This window comes from Podarcis melisellensis (assembly GCF_964234715.1).
Source record: "Podarcis melisellensis genome assembly, chromosome: 8".
Classification (NCBI taxonomy): Eukaryota; Metazoa; Chordata; class Lepidosauria; order Squamata; family Lacertidae; genus Podarcis; species Podarcis melisellensis.
In genome coordinates this window covers 15,076,302-15,098,491 of record NC_138540.1, presented here as the reverse complement: position 1 = coordinate 15,098,491, position 22,190 = coordinate 15,076,302, and the positions used below count along the sequence as shown (strand labels likewise).

General features: G+C 47.4%; 1 protein-coding gene and 1 long non-coding RNA gene across 3 annotated transcripts in view; one reads left to right on the top strand and one right to left on the bottom strand.

Annotated features, from left to right (window-relative positions):
• Nucleotides 1-22,190, top strand: part of IGSF21 (immunoglobin superfamily member 21) — a 233,513-nt gene that overhangs the window by 98,161 nt on the left and 113,162 nt on the right. Inside the window, exon 1 of one of the 2 annotated variants that reach the window (XM_081923708.1) lies at nucleotides 20,230-20,326. The exons of the other annotated variant lie outside the window; for it this stretch is intronic. The gene's annotated coding sequence lies outside the window, so the exon portion shown is untranslated. Of the gene's footprint in view, nucleotides 1-20,229; nucleotides 20,327-22,190 lie in introns of those variants that run through there. 2 annotated transcript variants of the gene reach the window in all.
• On the bottom strand, nucleotides 12,881-20,167 carry LOC309377021. The gene is made up of 2 exons (XR_014171377.1): nucleotides 20,034-20,167; nucleotides 12,881-13,825 (listed from the first exon to the last, which is right to left on the bottom strand). It is a non-coding gene; the product is annotated as an uncharacterized lncRNA (long non-coding RNA).

Genomic DNA, 22,190 nt, shown 5'->3' with positions numbered 1-22,190 from the left:
GATTAGCTATTTTTATCATTGCTTTTTTATTTTTTATTTTTTAATGGAAAGAGATTTTCAAGAGGGAACTTGAAGTGGATAACCCAAAATGATCAAGGGTGTGGGTGGAGTGCAGTGTTTGGGGCATTTTAGTTGTGAGAGGCAAGATGATAGAAGTTTATCAAATTATGAGTGGCACAAAGAAAACGGATGGAGGAAAGCTTGGGACTCGTGGACATCCAGTGAAGATTGGAAGGCTCAGGACAGACCGAAGAAAGTCCTCCTTAGCTATGTAGTGCATAGTTAAACTGTGGAACTCTCTGCCACATGAAGCGGTGATGGCCACCAACCTGGATGGCTTTAAAAGAGGGTTATACAAATTCATGGAGGAGAAGGCTATCAATGGCTGGTAGCCACAGTGGCCACAATGGTCACACTCTGCTTCTACAGTTGGAGGTATCTGTCTTGCCAGAGTGGTACATGCTCTAGTTCAGGGGTCAGCAAACTTTTTCAGCAGGGGGCTGGCCCACTGTCCTTCAGACCTTGTGGGGGGCCGGACTATATTTTGGAGGGGGGAAATGAATGAATTCCCATGCCCCACAAATATCCCAGAGATGCATTTTAAATAAAAGCACACATTCTACTCATGTAAAAACACGCTGATTCCCGGACCGTCCAAGGGCCGGATTGAGAAGGTGATTGGCCCAGATCTGGCCCCCAGGCCTTAGTTTGCCTACCCATGCTCTAGTTATCTTCCAGTTGGACTACTGCAATGAGCTCTACATGGGGCTACCTTTGAAGGTGACCTGGAAACTACAACTAATCCAGAATGCAGCAGCTAGACTGATCACTGGGAGCGGCCGCCGAGACCATATAACACCAGTCCTGAAAGGCCTACATTGGCTCCCAGTATGTTTCCGGGCACAATTCAAAGTGTTAGTGCTGACCTTGAAAGCCCTAAATGGCCTTGGCCCAGTATACCTGAAGGAGCGTCTCCACCCCCATCATTCAGCCCGGACACAGAGGTCCAGCTCTGAGGGCCTTCTGGTGGTTCCCTCCCTGTGAGGTGAGGTTACGGGGAACCAGGCAGAGGGCCTTCTTGGCAGTGGCACCCACCCTGTGGATTGCCCTCCCATCAGATGTCAAGGAAAACAACTCTCTGACTTTTAGAAGACATCTGAAGGCAGCCCTGTTTAGGGAAGTTTGTAATGTTTGATATTCTACCACTTTTTAAATTATTATTATTATTCTGTTGGGAGCTGCCCAGAGTGGCTGGGGAAACCCTGGCAGATGGGTGGGGTATAAATATTAATAATAATAATTATTATTATTATCAATGCTTCTGAATGCCAGTTTCTGGAAACTGCAGGAAGGGTGGTTTTGTGTTTGAATTTTGCTTGTTCCTCTTTGGGGGCATCCGGTTGGCCACTTTGAGAACACAATGCTGAACTACATGGGACCCCAAAGGCCTGATCCAGCAGTCTCTTCTTAGATTCTCATAACCATGAATAATTCTAGCCAATCCTGAATTACACCGCTCTGTTTGTGGGAGCAGGGGGATTGTCACTGGTCCACGCTTTGCTTGCTGATTTATTAGAGTTCTAAAATCTTAGGGGATGGAGGAGGAGAAATTTCAATTTAGTTCACATTTCAGGGCGAACCTGTTCAATTTCTGAAACAATCTGAAACACAGCCCACTTTCGAAGCTTGCACTGCTTCAGATTTTGCAATGAGGTTCTTCTGCCAAGCCGCGTGTACAGAAATTCATATACTAGGGGAAAGGGTGCATGAAAACAGCACACAGAAAGACACACCGAAGATACAAGTTTCCATCTCCTCCTCTTCAAAGCTGAGCGGTCCTGCCTGCTGAAATGCTTTGGAGATGCCGAGACTGTGGAAATTATATTTATACGATCTGTAAATGATTCTGACAGGACTTGTTGGTGAGAGGAGAGGAACAGGTGTGTGGAATAGCTGCATGCCTGGTGACACTTTCGCTTCTTTTCACCTCTGAGGGGAGGAGAGGACCCAACTTTTCTCAGTCAGGGATGGGGAGCATCTGGGGCCCTCCAGATATTGTTTGGCCTGGGATCCCAGCAGCTCCAGCGCCACTGTGGCCAATGGTATCAGGGATAATGATGGGGATTTTAGTTCAGCGGTATCCGGAGACACCATACAGTGTTACCTATCCCTGCTTTAGAAGAAGGTAGAGCTGTGATGGAGGTAACTGGGGGCAACAAAGGCAAGTGATGGTCCAGTGAAGAAGAGGAGGAGGAGGAGGAGGAGGAGGAGGAGGAGGAGGAGGAGGAGGCAGAGTTTGGATTTGATATCCCGCTTTATCACTACCCGAAGGAGTCTCAAAGCGGCTAACAATCTCCTCTCCCTTCCTCCCCCACAACAAACACTCTGTGAGTTGAGTGGGGCTGAGAGATTTCAGAGAAGTGTGACTAGCCCAAGGTCACCCAGCAGCTGCATGTGGAGGAGTGGAGACATGAACCTGGTTCCCCAGATTACAAATCTACTGCTCTTAACCACTACACCACACTGGCTTTAGGGATGTTGAACCCATGGTTCTCCCAGATGCTCTCAGGCTGGTATCTTGTGATTCTGTAGAACTCAGGAGAAGGGTGGTAGGTCAATTGTTAGGGCACCTGCTTTGCACGCAGAAGGTCCCTGGTTCAGTCCCCAATGGTAACATCTCTAGGTAGGGCTGGCAGATGACCCAGCCTGATATCCCAGAGAGGTACTACCAGTCAATGTGGATGATATTACCATCAATGAAGCTTCCTGTGCTCCTGTTGAAACCAGTCCTTCAAAACTATGAGGACCAGAAGCTTGCTTTGAAGAAGGGGACCATAGCTCAGTGACAGAGACCTGTTTTGTTTCAAGATAGCTGATGCCAGTCCGTGTGGAAAGCACTGAGCTAGATGGTCCTTTGGTCCTCCTTAGTATGAGGCAGCTTCCTATCTTTCTAAGGCTATGTAACTCATTAGGGATGCGGGTGGCACTGTGGATTAAACCACAGAGCCTAGGACTTGCCGACCAGAAGGTCGGCAGTTTCAATCCCCGTGATGGGGTGAGCTCCCGTTGCTCGGTCCCTGCTCCTGCCAATCTAGCAGTTCAAAAGCACGTCAAAGTGCAAGTAGATAAATAGGTACCACTCCGGTGGGAAGGTAAAGGTTGTTTCCATGCACTGCTCTGGTTCACCAGAAGCAGCTTAGTCATGCTGGCCACATGACCCAGAAGCTGTACGCCGGCTCCCTCAGCCAATAAAGTGAGATGAGCACTGCAACCCCAGAGTCGGCCACGACTGGACCTAATGGTCAGGGGTCCCTCTACCTTTAACTCATTAGGGGCTTGACATGCTGTGAAACTGTTTTCCCTACTTGATTGCTGGATAGCTCAGTTGGCTGAAGCATGGTACTGATAACACCAAGGTCACAAGTTCGATCCCCAAATGGGACAACTGCACATTCCTGCATTGCAGGGCTTTGGTCTAGATCAGAGTTTCCCAAACTTGGGGCTCCATCTGTTTTTGGACTACAATTCCCATCATCCCTGACCATTGGTCCTGCTAGCTAGTGATGATGGGAGTTGTAGTCCAAAAACAGCTGGAGGGCTGAATTTGGGAAACCCTGGTCTAGATGAATCTGAGAATCCCTTTGAACTCTACAATACTATAATTCTATGAGTTGTAGCTGGACCATAAAGAAGGCTGATTGCCAAAGAATTGATGCTTTTGAATTATGGTGCTGGAGGAGACTCTTGAGAGTCCCATGGACTGCAAGAAGATCAAACCTATCCATTCTGAAGGAAATCAGCCCTGAGTGCTCACTGGAAAGACAGATCCTGAAGCTGAGGCGCCAATACTTTGGCCACCTCATGAGAAGAGAAGACTCCCTGGAAAAGACCCTGATGTTGGGAAAGATGGAGGGCACAAGGAGAAGGGGACGACAGAGGATGAGATGGTTGGACAGTGTTCTTGAAGCTACCATCATGAGTTTGACCAAACTGCGAGAGGCAGTGGAAGACAGGAGTGCCTGGCGTGCTCTGGTCCATGGAGTCACGAAGAGTCGGACATGACTATATGACTAAACAACAAAATGAGTTGTACAGACCGCAGAGGTGGCAGGGATCTTCACCTGATGCCCATTACTCAATTTGTCACCCAGCATCAAACTCATCTGAGCATGCTCCGTGGCTACCATAACTGTACACACCTCACACATACCGATGGCACTGATATTTCTCCACCGTCTTCAGTGCTTTTCAAGATGGGGTGAGCAGAACTGGTTCCGCTGAGCTTGGAGATGGTGGCAGCTGGAGGTTGCTATGGAGACCCCACCCCAGAAAGGTGGTTGCTTTCTTTTCTCTAAAAAAAAAATACATTCTGTTCCCTGCTAGCGATGTCCTTTTCTTCTCAGCTGGTCTTATCAGGCGAAGCCAGAGATGAAGAGAAGGGAATAAGCGGAGCTGTTGTTGCTGGCTGCATGACGTCTCCCTTGGTGTGGTTCTGGGGAGCGATAAAAAGAACAATGAAAGCTTGTGACTCAGGGATATTTTGGAGAGAGAGAGGCAGCCATTTCAGTGGACGGAAACCAGAGCAGAAAGGAACAGCCAGGATGCATCTCAGGTCTATTGCTCTGTGGTTTCAAGATTGAAGAAGAAGAAGAGTTTGGATTTGATATCCCGCCTTTCACTCCCTTGAAGGAGTCTCAAAGTGGCTAACATTCTCCTTTCCCTTCCTCCCCCACAACAAACACCCTGTGAGGTGAGTGGGGCCGAGAGACTTCAGAGAAGTGTGACTGGCCCAAGGTCACCCAGCAACTGCATGTGGAGGAGCGGGGACGCGAACCCGGTTCTCCAGATTACGAGACTACCGCTCTTAACCACTACACCACACTGGCTCTTCTGCAAGAAGCCCCACCATCTTCTACAACCCTCCCTTCCCTGCAATGCTGCCTTATTCAGAGTCAGACCAATGGTCCATCCAGCTTAGCGTTGTCTGAGTAGCTCTCCAGGATTCCAGGCAGAGGATTTTCTCTAGCCCTGCTTGAAGGTGCTGCTGGGGACTGAATTTGGGACCTTATGCATCCAAAGCAGATGATCTACCACTGAGCTCAGGCCCGTCTCCTGCCTTCCTACGGCTTGCCTGTGATCTGTGTAAACCACTCTGAAATGTGTATGTTTAAGTGGTATATAAGTAGTGTAGAACAAACAGAACCTAACTCATTTATTTATTAAGGATGCTCTGCCCATGCTCAGGAGCAGCAATGCTTCTGGGTAACAATTGCTGGAAACTGCAGGAGGGAAGGTGGCGTTTGTGCTCAGCTCCTGCTTTGGGAAGCCTGGTTGGCCCCTGTGAGAACAAGAGGATGGACTAGATGGGCCATGATTGGCTTAATCAAGAGACATTTCTTAGGTTCTTGTGTCCATACTGTAGCAGCCAAACAATGTGCCCTTCCTTCCTTCCTTCCTTCCTTCCTTCCTTCCTTCCTTCCTTCCTTCCTTCCTTCCTTCCTTCCATCACCTTTCTTTCTTTCTTTCTTTCTTTCTTTCTTTCTTTCTTTCTTTCTTTCTTTCTTTCTTTCTTTCTTTCTTTCTTTCTTTCTTTCTTTCTTTCTTTCTTTCCTATCACCTTCCTTCCTTCCAAACAGGACAAACAGGAAGGTCAAAAAGAGGGAAGGTAGCAGCGTGACTTGGCCTTTTACCAGGTCTGGAAAGGTCAGTTCCACCCACTAGTCACATGCAAGGAAGGATGCTCCACGCCAGAAGGAACAGGAAGTTTCAACTGGCTGGACAAAACATTCCCTTGCATGTCCACTCGAGCAAAACAAGGAATGTTGTACTTGACTGTTCCCACTCTTTCTTTCTTTCTTTCTTTCTTTCTTTCTTTCTTTTTCTTTCTTTCTTTCTTTCTTTCTTTCTTTCTTTCTTTCTTTCTTTCTTTCTTTCATCTATCATCTATCTATCTATCTATCTATCTATCATCTATCTATCTATCTATCTATTATCTATCTATATCTATCATTTATCTATATCTATCATCTATCTATCTATCATCTCTATCCACCTGTCATCTATCTAATCTATCATCTATCATCTCTATCATCTATCTATCATCTATCTATCTATCTATCTATCTATCTATCTATCTATCTATCTATCATCTATCTATCATCTATCATCTATCTTTTTGTAAATCACTTTTTTCTTTTTATTATTATCAAGTGTTTTATAAATTTTATGAAATCCACCAGTCTGTCTATCCTTCCTGTCTATCTCCCCATCTTATCTAGCAATCTATCCAGTCTATCCTCTTTTCTTTCTTGGTCCAATGAGAAGAACAATGCCATATTCTTTTTCTTTTAGAAAATGGTCTTATTTCTTTTTTTTTTTAAAAAAATCCTTTGTAGTCTGGGAAGCGAGAGATTCCATTATCACGGTCTCACTGGCATTCTGAGGCTTGCAGAAATCTCTCCTTATTCCCGGGAGAGTTGCGGGCGGGGGGGGGGGGCAGGGCGGTCTATCAGTTCTTCCTGCACAGGCCCATCTAACAACTCTCTCACCTTTCGCAGAAGGGAGATGGCGTCGACAACGTCTGCCACTGCATCTCCATGATAGCACCGCGCTGAGATGAGTTGCTCTTCATCTCGCAGTTTCTGCTTCTATGGAATGGGAGGGACGCTTTCCGATGGCTCAGTCCATGGGGAAACAGGGGGAGCATTCCCCTGGCATGCTAGTTGCTTCCATCAGCTCTCTCAAGCCTGAACCCCCAGAGATACTTGGGTTTTCGAGTTTCCCTGCTGCTGACACCACAGGCCACTGCAGAGGGAAGCTGGGGATTGTGGAAAGTGATCTTGGAATGAGGAAAGTTGGTCTTCTTTTTAAAAGGAAGTATCCGGGTGGCGCTGTGGGTTAAACCACAGAGCCTAGGGCTTGCCGATCAGAAGGTCGGCGGTTCGAATCCCTGCGACAGGGTGAGCGCCCGTTGCTCAGTCCCAGCACCTGCCAACCTAGCAATTTGAAAGCACCTCAAAGTCCAAGTAGATAAATAGGTACCACTCCAGCGGGAAGGTAAACGGCATTTCCGTGCACTGCTCTGGCTCGCCAGTAGTGGCTTAGTCATGCTGGCCACATGACTCGGAAGCTGTACGCTGGCTCCCTCGGCCAATAAATCGAGATGAGCGCCACAACCCCAGAGTCAGCCACGACTGGACCTAATGGTCAGGAGTCCCTTTACCTTTACCTTTTTATGACTCTTTCTCTCTCTATATATATATGGGTATGTCAGGCTGAAATCAGGATCAGGCTGTTGAGACTTTTCCCCTGCAGCCCTCCATGACTCAGATGTTCTTTTTATCAGGGCACATTTGTGGAGCTGATGGATGGGTCCTCTCTTACCTTTGGTGTGGGCGGTAATGTATCACATGCCACCTCCGCGGCAGCCAGAGTCTGACAGGCAACAAATATGGCAGGGGGGATTTGCGTGCGAGTCTGACAACGGCCATTCCTTACCTGTTTACAAGGGATGGATACATCATCCGTCACCATGAGGGAGTGGGAGAAGCCTTGGCTGCACTGTTCAGCTCAGTAGGCACCACAGTGATTTCTGAACTTCCAAGGCGATGGGTGGGGGGATTTGACAGGGTGGGTGACCTGTCGACGGTCAATCTTGTTGTGGACTTACAGATTGCTCTGGGGAAGTGGGGTGTCTGGGATACCACAAAATCATGTGTTTTGCTTATATACTTACCTGTGATTCCTGCATTGCCGAGCGTTGGACTAGAAGACCCTTTGCTTCCCTTCCAACTCCATGATTACCATATTTTTTGCTCTATAAGACGCACCAGACCACAAGACACACCTAGTTTTTGGAGGAAGAAAACAAGGAAAAAAATATTCTGAATCTCAGAAGCCACAACAGCAAGAGGGATCGCTGCGCAGTGAAAGCAGCAATCCCTCTTGCTGTTCTGGCTTCTGGGATAGCTGTGCATCCTTCGTTCGCTTCATAAGACGCACGCACATTTCCCCTTACTTTTTAGGAGGGAAAAAGTGAGTCTTATAGAGCAAAAAATACGGTACATTATCTCCATCAGATTTCCTCACTACCGTGGTAGCAGTTGAAGAAGAAAAAGAAGAAGAGTTTGGATTTGATATCCTGCTTTATCACTACCCGAACGAGTCTCAAAGCGGCCAACATTCTCCTTTCCCTTCCTCCCCCACAACAAACACTCTGTGAGGTGAGTGGGGCTGAGAGACTTCAGAGAAGTGTGACTGGCCCAAGGCCACCCAGCAGCTGCATGTGGAGGAGCGGAGACGCGAACCCGGTTCCCCAGATTACGAGTCTACCGCTCTTAACCACTACACCACACTGGCTCTCTATGTTGAAGTGTGAGCCATGTAGCCTACAAATATGTCCCAAGGCTCTTTGGGGTTAACAGCATAGGATTTATTTCCCCATTTGTTCCATTCATGATGAGCATAAGAAGAACTGGTTGAGTCAGGCCAAAGGGCCATCTAGTATAACATCCTGCTTTCACAGTGGCCAACCAGGTGCCCATGGAAATCCTCATAATAACACTGAGAGGCAGTGGCTGGCACAAGGTCAACCAGTCTGGTGAGCTTCCTGAACTCTAGTCTCTCTCAGATCTTAGTCCAGCACTCTAATTAAGGTAAAGGGAAAGGGACCCCTGACTATTAGGTCCAGTCGTGGCCGACTCTGGGGTTGAGGCGCTCATCTCGCTTTATTGGCCGAGGGAGCCGGCGTACAGCTTCTGGGTCATGTGGGCAGCATGACTAAGCCGCTTCTGACGAACCAGAGCAGCGAACGGAAACGCTGTTTACCTTCCCTCCAGAGTGGTACCTATTTATCTACTTGCACTTTGATGTGCTTTCAAACTGCTAGGTTGGCAGGAGCAGGGACCGATCAACGGGAGCTCACCCCGTTGCGGGGATTTGAACCGCCAACCTTCTGATCGGCAAGTCCTAGGCTCTGTGGTTTAACCCACAGCGCCTCCTGCATCCCATGTGGGCAGAATAGAGCAGTATTCTTTCTTCCCTCGATTGGGAGATGTCTGTTGATGCAGCCTAGAATTGCATTAGCTTTAGGAAATCACTCACTTCTTTTTCTGACAATGGGAGAAGCACGTGATGGTTCATCAGCCGGTGCCAAGGACGGAACCAGCTTGAAATCCATACCCCGTCAGCCAACCTTCTGCTCTGCCTCTCTCCCTCCTCAGACCCCTGGCGTCTCCCTCCTTTTGGCAGGGATGGCTCCCCAGCCCCGGCAAGGGGTGTGTGGGGACCATGCCAGTGACACAGCCTCCTTTCTCCTTGGTGCAGCTGTGCCCAAGGTCACCCTTCTCCTCGTCCTCTCACCCACGCTCTTTGTCTCCTTTTCGACATTTGGGGGAGGCAGGAAGCTGTGGGATCCTGCCAAATGTGTTGGGATGGCAGAGCTTTTGTAAGCCTCCTTCTCAGCCCAGGTGGCTGGATGCCTTTAAAAGACAAATTCATGAAGGCTATCGATGGCTACTAGTCTTGATGGCTATGCTCTGCTTCTATGGTTGGGGCCAGTGATGCTTCTGTGCACCCGTTGCTGGAAGTGGCAGGAAGGGAGAGTGTTCTTGCGCTTGGTTCCTGCTTATGGGCTTCCCTTTGGAGCATATAGTTAGCCACTGTGAGAACAGGAAGCTGGTCCAGATTGTCCGCTGGCCTGATCCAGCAGAGGCTTTTCATGTTCTTAGGTTCAGGTGCAATCTAGCCCCAGGTTTCATCTTTACACCTTTGTCCTCCATAGTTGTCAACATTTCCCTTTTTGTAAGGGAAATTCCTTTATTCCGAATAGGATTGCTCGCAAGAAAAGGGAAAAGTTGACAGCTATATGGTTCTCATTTCCTCTAGTGCTTTGTCTTGGTTCCAGGCTGGTTTGGAGCTCCTGCTTATTTACCACCATCTATTTACCTGCTTATTTAGTGCCATGAACGTCAGGGTCTTGCAGGGGCTGAAAATACCGACTCGGTGAGCAAATGGCTGTTTAACATCATCAGCCGGCATATCACTTGTAATCAGTCTTCACAAGCAGCTGTTTCAACTGTTGAGTGAGCAGGAGGATGAGCCATGTAAGAAAGTAGGAAGCTGCCTTCCCCCAAGTGAGACCAATGGTCCATCTAGTCCCTAACCAACATAGCCTGTGGCATGGAGGATGGAAGCTGGAATCCAGCCATATCTGGAAGTCTACAGTTCCCTGCCCCTGCATTAAAAGGAGACAGAGTTGTGATGGAAGTCAGTGGCGTAGCACGGAGGGCACACAGAAGTGGTTGCCTCAGGAGCAAAATTGTTAGGGGGCACAGAATTTCAACACCCAGCGCTGTGCACTGTTGTCACTTGGCTCTGTTGAAAACAGATTTGCTATGCAAACCAGGAAGTAACCTCTCCAGATGACCAAATGACTCTTCTTTTCTTATCTCTGTGGCTGGGCGATCACCTGGGTGATGGCCATTAGGCAGTTGAATGCACATGCGTCCATTTTCCTCTCTCCCACCCGCCCCTTCCTCACGGCCCTGGGGACCAGCAACCCACACTACACCACTGATGGAGGTAGCAAGGGGCAGTAAAGGCATGTGATGGTTCAGTCGGGGAATGCAGACTCCCAACTCCCACCAGCCCCAAGCCAACATAGTCAATTAGTAAGGGAGAGTGGGAGTTGGGGTACAGCAATTGTTGGAGCCGCTTTATCGAAAGAGGGCAGAGTTTCAATGGAGGCAGCCAAGGGCAGTAAAGGCAAGTGGCGGTCTCCTTCAGTGATGGCCCTCCCACCAGCTCCCACCAGTTGGAGTCCAAGAGATTTGAAGGGCACCCTCTTGGGGAAGGCTGTGTTGGGACTTCCTACCCTTCCTTAGATGCCACACCATTTAACTTGTGATGCGACTGTGGTTTTACTGCTGAATTGGCAGCATCCTGCCCAAGGAGCCACTGAGCTGTTAGTTGGCTTCGGATGGCAGCTGGATTGAGAGGTTCACCAGAGACCTGATCGGTGTGGCTGCCAGCAGGGCTTTGCCAGTTTGCAGGGATGGAAGGAAATTTATTCTCTCATCGTGCCAGGAGAGCAAAACAAAACTCCTCCTTCAACTTTCTGCCCAGACTCCTGCAAAGATGTTGATACAGAGCAAACTAGGCAGTGGCGAGGTTTTGGCTTGGCAGTATGGCTAGCACTGTGAGGACAAGATGATGAGCATGGAGCGGAGAGTGTTGCACATTTTTAGCTCTGGAGACCCTGCAGGGAGGGACTTTTAGTGGAGAGGTTGTGGCAGGTGGTGATGTTTTGTGTCTCTTCTCTGTGACTTTTAATGAGACCTGGTGGGTAAGAAGAACACGGATGTTACTGAGGCTCTGGGGTTGATTTATGTATTATTTTTTGTTCCTTCAGTTTCCCCAGAGCGCCCCCCCCCAATCCATTGTGAAAGCCGGAATTTCTATACATGTGCCATATATAACAGTAAAGGTAAAGGGACCCCTAACCATTAGGTCCAGTCGTGGATGACTCTGGGGTTGCGGCACTCATCTTGCTTTAGTGGCCGAGGGAGCCGGCATACAGCTTCCAGGTCATGTGGCCAGCAAGGCTAAGCCACTTCTGGTGAACTGGAACAGCACACAGAAATGCCGTTTACCTTCCCACCAGAGCAGTACCTATTTATCTACTTGCACTTTGACGTGTTTTCGAACTGCTAGGTTGGCAGGAGCTGGGACCAAGCAATGGGAGCTCACCCCGTCACGGGGATTCGAACTGCCAACCTTCTGATCAGCAAGCCCTAGGCTCTGTGGTTTAGCCCACAGCACCACCCGCGTCCCTACTTATAACAGTATACACCCGCAATACATGTTGTTATCAAGTGACCCACAAGTTAGTTTGAACCTGTGCTACTGGTCTTTGGTTTTCTGGAGAAATTGTGAATGAAATGAAGCTCCGCTATTCTCCTGCTTTATGCTTTCTTCCTCTTGCCAGTCTCAATTTGTTTTTCTGTAAGGGCAATATGCCGTCCTCTCTTGTACCATGCATTTGTTTGCCCCTTTTAAGTCCTTCTAGAATGTGCAAGTAGATAAATAGGTACCACTCCGGCGGGAAGGTAAATGACATTTCTGTGTGCTGCTCTGGTTCGTCAGAAGCAGCTTAGTCATGCTGGCCACATGACCTGGAAGCTGTCTGTGGACATACGCTGACTCCCTTGGCCTATAGAGTGAGATGAGCGTGCAACCCCAGAATGGTCAGGGATACCTTTACCTTTTTAGAATGTGGCTATAAGCATACAGTCATAACTTGGATCCCAAATGCCTTGGTACTCAGACATTTTGGCTCCCAAACACCGCAAACCTGGAAGTGAGTGTTGCCGTTTGCAAATGTTCTTTGGAACCCGAACATTTGACAGGGCTTCTGATTGGCTGCAGCAGCTTCCTGAAGCCAATCAGAAGCTGCACTTTGGTTTCCAAACATTTTGGAAGTCAAAGGACATCCGGAATGGATTCCGTTCGACTCTCGAGGTACAACTGTACTTCCTGCTACTAAGCCAAATCCAGTTAATGGTGAAGAAAGCCTCTTGAGTGTCATGGCAAAGGGAGAGGTGGCAAGGCCTGGAGAGAGTTTTGAGGGCCGGATCAGGAGGTCATGGGGGCCGCATCTGGGTCACAGACCTTAGGTTGGTGTGACGTAGTGGTTAGAGCATTGAACCAGGGCCTGGAAGACTGGGGTTGTAGTTTCTACATGTAGCTCACTGAGAGACTGTGGTCCAGTTACCATATCTTTCAGCTTAAACGACCTCACAGGGCTGTTGTGAGGATGAAATGAGGAAGAGAACCACATATGTCACCTTGAGTTCCTTGAAGGAGAAAGACAGGATCCGAATGACATAAACAAATATTTCTTTTGCATTAGCAACAGGAAGATCACCATTAGTATGAAGCAATGCGCTTCCTTGGTGGCACTTTTCACGGGATGTCTAGAAGGAGCCATGTTTGATCTCTTTCACCCCCCAGAATGCTCTGGGAAGCCAGCTTGCTGAACCTCCTCTGTATGCAAGGCTGGTTGTGTGTCTGCGCGTGGGGTTGGGGGTGTAAAGATCTTGTAGACTAATTAGCAGCCGTCCCTGGTGGCAATGATGCTCTTTCCGCCACCGCGGCTGTCAGCTCGATCCTCGTCCGGAGGAAAGCACTGTGCTCCGATGAGTGAAAAACCCGTCACCCGGGACAGGCTTGGGGTTGATGAATTACAGATGCTCTCCGCACTTCCCCAAGCCAGCCTGATTGACTCTGACAAGCCGGAGTCCCTGCTGGGGTCCCGCCTGCCAGTTCCCGTTAAGAAAATGAGACGTTAAAACCCTGCCCGGCGACTTCCCGCGATGTCTGGGGGCAGAGGGGCGGGGGTGGCGGTCACGCCAAGGGTGGCTTGAGAGGAGCCATCTCTAATTCAGCTGGGCAGCAGGATCCTCGCCCACCCTTGTGTCCCCTGGAAAGCCACGGCGATTGGGAGGATGAGTGATTACAGTGCCATGGCTTTGTGAAAGTTGCGGGGTGATTGGCAGGTAGGCTGGCTGGCTGGTTTCCTTCGAGGGCAGCAGGGAGAGAACCAGAACATCACAAGAGCCTGCAGGATCAGGCCAATGACCCATCTAGCGCAGCATCCTGGTTTCAAAGTAGCCAACCAAAGGCCTGCAGGAGACCCCCAAGCAGGATTTGAGCACAAGAGCCCTCTCTTCTGTGGGGTCCAGCAACTGGTATTCAGAAACATTGCTGTCCTCGATGGTAGAGGCAGAGCAGAGCCATCATGGCTAGTAGCCATCTAAGTTGGTGGCTGGTCCAGTGGGAGGGAGTTCCACAGTTTAACTCCTTTATTTTATCTGTCCAACATTCGGCTTCATTGCATGCCCACAAGTTTTAGCACCATGAGAGAGGGAGAAAAACTTCTCTCTCCATTTTCTCCATTCCATGATTTCATATACTACTGGCATGTCGCCTCTGACTCGCTTTTACTCTAAGCTAAGACGCGGGTGGCCCTGTGGTCTAAACCACAGAGCCTAGGGTTTGCCGATCAGAAGGTCAGCAGTTCGAATCCCCGCAAAGGGGTGAGCTCAGTCCATTACTCAGTCCCTGCTCCTGCCAACCTAGCAGTTCAAAAGCACATCAAAGTAAATAAATAGGTACAGCTCCGGCGGGAAGGTAAACGGCGTTTCCGTGCGCTGCTCTGGTTCGGCAGAAGTGGTTTAGTCATGCTGGCCACATGACCCAGAAGCTGGCTGCGGACAAACACCGGCTCGCTTGGCCAGTAAAGCGAGATGAGCACCGCCACCCCAGAGTCATTCATGACTGGACCTAACAGTCAGGGGTCCCTTTACCTTTACCATTAAGAAGCCCCAAACACAGCAACCTTCCTTCCTAGGGGAGTCCCTCCATCCCTTTGATATTTCCTTTGCCCTTTTCAGAACCTTGTACAATTCCACAATATCCCTTTTGAGAGGAGGCAACCAGAATGGAACAGAGCATTATGCCAAGTGAGGTCACACCGTAGATTTGTAAAACTAAGCCTCCTGATGTGTATTTTACTCCAGCAGGTCAGAATCGAGTTTACAGAATTGGTAAAGGTAAAGGTACCCCTGCCCATACGGGCCAGTCTTGATAGACTCTATGGTTGTGCGCTCATCTCACTCTAGAGGCCGGGAGCCAGCGCTGTCCGCAGACACTTCCGGGTCACATGGCCAGCGTGACGAAGCTGCTCTGGCGAACCAGCACCAGAGCAGCACATGGAAACGCTGTTTACCTTCCCGCTATAAAGCGGTACCTATTTATCTACTTGCACTTAAGGGTGCTTTCGAACTGCTAGGTGGGAAGGAGCTGGGACCGAACGACGGGAGCTCACCCCGCTGCGGGGATTCGAACCGCCGACCAAGCGATCGGCAAGTCCTAGGCACTGAGGTTTTACCCACAGCGCCACCCGCGTCCCCAACAGAATTGGAGTTAATGCTAAATACATTACTTTTGGTAAATGAGGCACCACAGCCGATATAGGGCTGTCAAAATTGGTGTCCCAGACTTTTTAGACTCATCTTCCCATATACAGTGGACACTCGGGTTGTGAACGAGATCTGTGCGGGATGCATGTTCGCAACCCGCAGTGTTCGCAACGCACATCTGCATGTCTGCACACACGAGGGTTACGAATCGCCACTTCTGCGCATGTGCAATGCATGATTTAGTGCTTCTGTGCATGCACAACCGCCGAAACCTGGAAGTAACCCATTCTGGTACTTCTGGGTTTTGGCAGTCCGCAACCCAAAAAAACACAATCTGAAGTGGCTGTAACCCACTTGTATGACTGTACTACCTGAAACCAAAGGGGCACATTGATTCCCCCCCCCCACACACACAGGTCTCTTAACCCACTATACCAGGGGTCAGCAAACTTTTTCAGCAGGGGGCTGGTCCACTGTCCCTCAGATCTTGTGGGGGGCTGGGCTATATTCTTTGGGGGGAAATGAACAAATTCCTATGCTCCACAAATAACCCAGAGATGCATTTTAAATAAAAGCACACATTCTACCCATGTAAAAACATGCTGATTCCCGGACCGTCCGGGGGCCAGATTTAGAAGGTGATTGGGCCGGATCTGGCCCGCAGCCAAACCGGGCACTCCTGTCTTCCACTGCCTCCAGCAGTTTGCTCAAACTCATGCTGGTAGCTTCAAGAACACTGTCCAACCATTTTGACCTCTCTCGTTCCCTTCTCCTTGTGTCCTCCATCTTTCCCAACATCAGGGTCTTTTCCAGGGAGTCTTCTCTTCTCATGAGGTGGCCAAAGTATTGGAACCTCAGCTTCAGGATCTGTCCTTCCAGTGAGCACTCAGGGCTGATTTCCTTCAGAATGGAGAGGTTTGATCTTCTTGCAGTCCATGGGACTCTCAAGAGTCTCCCCTCCAGCACCATAATTCAAAAGCATCCATTCTTCGGCGATCAGCCTTCTTTATGGTCCAGCTCTCACTTCCATGCATCACTACTGGGAAAACCATAGCTTTGAGTACTGTACAAAAGAAACTTTTGTCACCCCTGCTTTTTCCTCTGGCCCCTCTTTGCCAATGGCACATGGCCCCTGGAAGGCTGGCAACCAGGGAATGCAGTTCTCAGGTTGGAAGAAAGCTTCCCTTGCTTCTAGCTCAGGCTTTGCCTTGCAGGGGTTGGGCTAGATGACCCCTTGGGTCCCCTTCCAATTCTGTGTTTCCACATTTCTTCTGCAGCAGGGATAGTCAGCGAGCGGAAAGTTAGGATGCTGTGTTTTATCCTTAATTATTTCTGCTGAGAGATGGAAACAGCTTGCTCCTGGAAAAACAAATTGAATGCTCTATTTGTTCCTAGGAAGCCTGTTTGCCGGAGTCAGTGGGGAGGCAATGAAAGGAGGTTCTCCCTCTCTCCCCCCGCCACCCCTGGCACTTTCCCCAATTTTATTTACTTATTTATTTATTGCATAGCAACCACTGTAAATGCACACGGCTCTCTTTGCAGGCGAGATCTCCATCTAAGTCCTGTCAAGGTAGCAGAGTCCAGAGGCATTTTCCTGTTCCATGAAAGGCGGTGGATGTATGTGATGTTTTTTTTCCCAGGGAGGATTTAGCTGACTTTTAGCTAGAACCACTTTCAACCTTGAGCTCGTGGGGGTGAGGATTCTGAGAGGGGGGTCCATCTCTTTTTTATAATATTTTTTATTAATTTGAACATGTAAATTATAAAATGTACCACAAAGCTTATCACTTATACAATCTTTTTGGACTTCCATCAGCACCTCTAATGATCCACCATTTTAACCACTTCTTATGCATTTCTTAACTTTATATTGCCTTTACATCTCTTAACAAATCATCCTCCCCCTTATCCATTTTTACAATACTTCTAATAATACTCCTCACAAAACTTCTTGCAACCCTACAAACGTCGTCTGTTCTTCACAATTACTTTTCAAATAGTCCGTAAATTTACTCCAGTCTTCCGTGAATTTCCGGACTCGCCAGTTTCGAATCCTTCCTGTTCGTTTATCTAATTCTGCATAGTCCATTAACTTCATCCTCCATTCTTCAATCGACGGTAACTCTTCTTGCTTCCATAGAGGTGGGTCCATCTCTTCAGGTGAAAACATGCTACACATGCTGACTTCTCAGGAGAAGTCATCTCCAGATAGGATGGGGAGCTACCTACTCCTTGAAACCCTTCAGGGCCTCTGCCAGTCAGTGTAGACAATACTGAGCTGGAAGAACCAAGGATCTGACTCAGTAGAAAGTCGTTTCCGAGTAAATATTATTATTAAAAAAGAAAAGAAAAGAAAGTCGTTTCTGATGTTCCTACAGCGAACACCTGTATATCCTTGGAGCTCTCCGAGGTCCTGAAGAGTCAGACCCTGCTATCAGGTGGTAAAGTCATCACAAATAAAGTGGGCTCAGGATTTAGGCCATTATATACAACTTGAAGATTGGGGAAAGATGTGGAAGGTGAACCTAAAATTTACAGATTGTATCTTATTGAAAGAGAATTATATGAAAATGATGTATAGATGGTATATAACACCAGAGAAAGTGGTCAAAATGTATAAAAAGGGATCAAAAACTTGTTGGAAATGTAAAGAAAAAGATGGGACATTCTATCCTATGTGGTGGGAATGCAAAAAGATTGTAAATTATTGGAAAACGATATATAATGAATTGAAAAAAATGTTTTAAAAGACCTTTGTTAAGAAACCAGTAGCATTGTAAATGCTTCCCATTCACAACATATATGAAGAGGCAACATAAAGAAATGGACTCATTGGCAGGGTTTGTGTAAACAATCACAACTTTATACAACAAAAAAACAAGACTATATGTATTGAGAAAATTTTGGGGAAATAATACGCAGGGTGAATAGTATGGAAATAAAACAAAATGGGAGTATGGGGGAAGTCCAGGGGAGGAGGGTCGAAATATGAAAAATTATTAAATATATATTGTTAGAAGAAATATACATGGAAAAATCAATAAAAACTATTTTTAAATAAAGACCCTACTGTCAGGGATTGCATAAACCAGTTGTACACACCCCAATCATAGCGTACTAGAATTACAGAGCTGGAAGGCACCTCAGAGGTCTTCTAGTCTGAACCCCTGCAATGCAGGAGTCACAGCTGAATAATCCCTGACTGATGGCCCTGTTGGAAAAACGTCGCCCCCCCTGGAAGGCTGCCAACTTCCCAAGTCTAAGGAGCATCTCTCCGGTGCTCCTCCCTGGGTATAAATCTCCCTCAGTCCTGAGAAACCAGTAATAAGCGACCCTTCTGTCCTGAAAAGAGCACGCCAGTCTTCTGGTATATCATAGCAGAAGAAAGACTCAATCGTAGTTCTAAGCTACTCTATTTACACTCTTGTATACAGAGACTCCATCAGTACGTCTGTACTCTCTGAACAGCAGTACAGAAGTGTGACACACACAGAAGTGAAAATAACTTCCAATAGTACTCAGAAGGAAGAGATAAACGGCCTCGGTCCTGTGTACCTGAAGGAGCGTCTCCACCCCCATCGTTCAGCCAGGACACAGATCCAGCACCGAGGGCCTTCTGGCAGTTCCCTCATTGCGAGAAGTGAGGTTACAGGGAACCAGACAGAGGGCCTTCTCGGTAGTGGCACCCGCCCTGTGGAATGCCCTCCTTTCGGATGTGAAGGAAATAAGCAGCTATCTTATCTTTAAAAGACATCTGTAGGCAGCCCTGTTTAGGGAAGTTTTTAATATTTAATGCTGTATTGTTTTTAACACTTGATTGGAAGCCGTCCAGAGTGGCTGGGGAAACTCAGCCAGATGGGTGGGGTATAAATAATAAATAAATTATTATTATTATTATTATTATTATTATTATTATTATTATTATTATTATTATTATTTATTCAGTGGTACCTCAGGTTAAGTACTTAATTTGTTCCAGAGGTCCATACTTAACCTGAAACTGTTCTTAACCTGAAGCACCACTTTAGCTAATGGGGCCTCCCGCTGCTACCGTGCTGCCGGAGCCCGATTTCTGTTCTCATCCGGAAGCAAAGTTCTTAACCTGAAGCACTATTTCTGGGTTATCGGAGTCTGTAACCTGAAGCGTATGTAACCTGAGGTACCACTGTACAGACTTCCTTTCTCACGCTCTCTCAGACACTCACATGCTGTACACAAATTATACTACCACTTGCTGGAGCAGCTAACAGGCCCATCCAAGCACCGTTAGAACACCTCCCATGAAGGCTGATCAGTCCTTCGTGCAGGTGAACAAGAGGCATGTTCAGAGCTCAAGGGCACATTTCCAGCCAGGCAAAAACACACAAGGATGGTGCAGCCCTGGCAGAGCAGGCTTCCACATCACCTTAAAACGTCTTGGTAATTGCCTGTGATAGGAAAGATAGTTGGACGGGAGCCTGTGTTGTCTAAAACTGTTTGCTTAAGGATGATCTATTTCCTGAAAGTCGCTTGGTTGTTCAAGCAGATGTTAAAGACACGGAATGGGAAACTGATCATATGGCGCACCCTTCTGCTCCATCACGGGCAATTTGAATGGGGAGGGTGCAGGGTTTGGGGTTTTTTTACTTACAGAAAACTCCTAACACAGCAGCAAATCCTGCCCTAAGATCCCAGATTAATTATCTTGCATACGAGTCATTCATTTAAAGCACATTTAAAGGAGATTCTCACTCCAACTCCCCCCCCCCCAAAAAAAACCAGTAACTGTACTTTGTTAACAGTGTTCAGGATTGCAGCCTTCTGGGGAGTAAACTATAGCTCCCAGGGTTCTTTGGGGGGTATGCCTTAAATACGGATTCCAAATTATACAAATACGTATAAAATAGTCCAACTATTCTGCCTAAATTATAATTTTTTTGTTGGGACTTCCCATGCTTCAAGTTCGGGGGCGGGGGACTCTGATCATCTCATATCTCTGCTGCCTTGAATAGTCTTTTCAATAGTTCCTTTAAATCTTCCTGTTGTTAACCTTTCCTCATCTTTATTTCTTACACACACCTGACACACTGGACATCAGAAGGGTCCAACAGGATCAGATAAACAGTTCATCTACTCCAATGTCTTGTTCCTCACTGCGCCCAACGGCTTTAATCTAGTAGCCCTCCAGCATCAGATTGTGTTACCCGTTTTGTCTTTTTGCCCCAGCTGAGGTGCTGAGTCGCTGCACAGCGTCTCAAAGCGCTTGGCTGTACACTCCGTCCTGTTTTGCAGCAACAGGAGGGGGGGGGGCAGAGGCCAGGAGATGCACAGGACACAATTTAAACAACCTGAGTGATGAAACCGCTGTGAGTTGTTGTTGTTGCTTCCCCTTGTGTGTCCCAGCAGCTATTACACATTCTTTCAGCATCGGTGGGATTGGGCCATGAGTGGGATATCAAGTTTATTACAGCTATTTCCAGTCTGTAATTGGTTTTGTAGAACATGGAGAGGGATAGAGGGGGGGCAGCACTTTAGAGGGCAGCTGCGGAGACTTTGCTTGTGGGGGTGGGGAGATGAGTTTTGATCTGTTTTGTTTGTGCCGGGCAAGCGAAAATCGCCATCCCATTTCCAAGCTGTGCTGAGACGGGTCAGGGAAGACGGGCTGTGAGTTGTTTCTCCCAGCGGCGAATGGAACGCCAGAAAGGAGAAAGAGGCAATGGAATCTGAACACACACATTCCTTGAGACTGACCTGTGTTTGTTTGACAAAAGCTGGGATGTTGGAGAATTCTGGCGAAAATGAAAAGCCTTGATCTTATTCGTCCCATGTCTGGAATGGAAATCAGCATAGCAGATATGATCCGTATTCCCTGCTCCCAGTCTGAAAATGATACTTAATTAAGAATATAAGGAGAGCCTGCTGGTTCAAGCCACTGGCCCATCCAGTCTGACAAAATAATATTGATATTGATATTGATATTGATATCAATATCAATATCAATATCAATATCAATAATAAATTATTTATACCCTGCCCATCCAGCTGGGCTTCCCCAGCCACCATGGGCGGCTCTCAACAGAATATTAAAAACACGATAAAACATCAGACATTAAAAACTTCCCTAAACAGGGTCGCCTTCAGTTGTCTTTTAAAAGTAAAATAGTTGTTTATTGCCTTGACATCTGCTGGGAGGGTGTTCCGCAGGGCAGGCGCCACTACCGAGAAGGCCCTCTGCCTGGTTCCCTGCAACCTCACTTCTCACAGCGAGGGAACCGCCAGAAGGGCAGAGGGCCTTCTCGGTAGTGGCACCCGCTCTGTGGAACACCCTCCCACCAGATGTCAAAGAGAAAAACAACTACCAGACTTTTAGAAGACATCAGAAGGCAGCCTTGTTTAGGGAAGCTTTTAATGTTTAACAGATTACAGTGGTACCTCGGGTTACATACGCTTCAAGTTACATACGCTTCAGGTTACAGACTCCGCTAACCCAGAAATAGTGCTTCAGGTTAAGAACTTTGCTTCAGGAAAAGAACAGAAATCGGGCTCTGGCGGCACAGCAGCAGCAGGAGGCCCCGTTAGCTAAAGTGGTGCTTCAGGTTAAGAACAGTTTCAGGTTAAGAACAGACCTCCGGAACGAATTAAGTACTTAACCTGAGGTACCACTGTATTGTATTTTAATATTTTGTTGGAAGCCACCCAGAGTGGCTAGGGAAACCCAGCCAGAAGGGCAGGGTATAAATAATAAATTATTATTATTATTATTATTATTATTATTATTATTATTATTGTTATTATTATTATTATTATTATTATTATTATTATTATTATCATCATCATCATCATCATCACACGGTGCTGATAATGCCACGGTTTCAAGTACAATCCCCTTATGGGACAGCTGCGTATTCCTGCATTGCAGGGAGTTGTACTAGAATATCCTTAGGCTCCCTTCCAATATGATTCTATAAAGTATAAGTATAGGTGTAGATACAGATATAAACTATTGTGCCCTTGGAAACAGAGCAGGAAGCTGAAACTTTGTCTAGAAAACGTCTGAGAATTTAAGATTTGTCTTCTGTGATCCTTTTGGATGCTCTCCTGTTATTCTCTCTGTGGATCTGTTGTGCCTCTTTACTTCCCAGAACTTGAGTTTTTTCCATGCATTGTTCCATGCCAAAGGGCATAGTTGCAGACACCTGTTTGTTTGTTTTTGCACCGTCGAAAGGGACC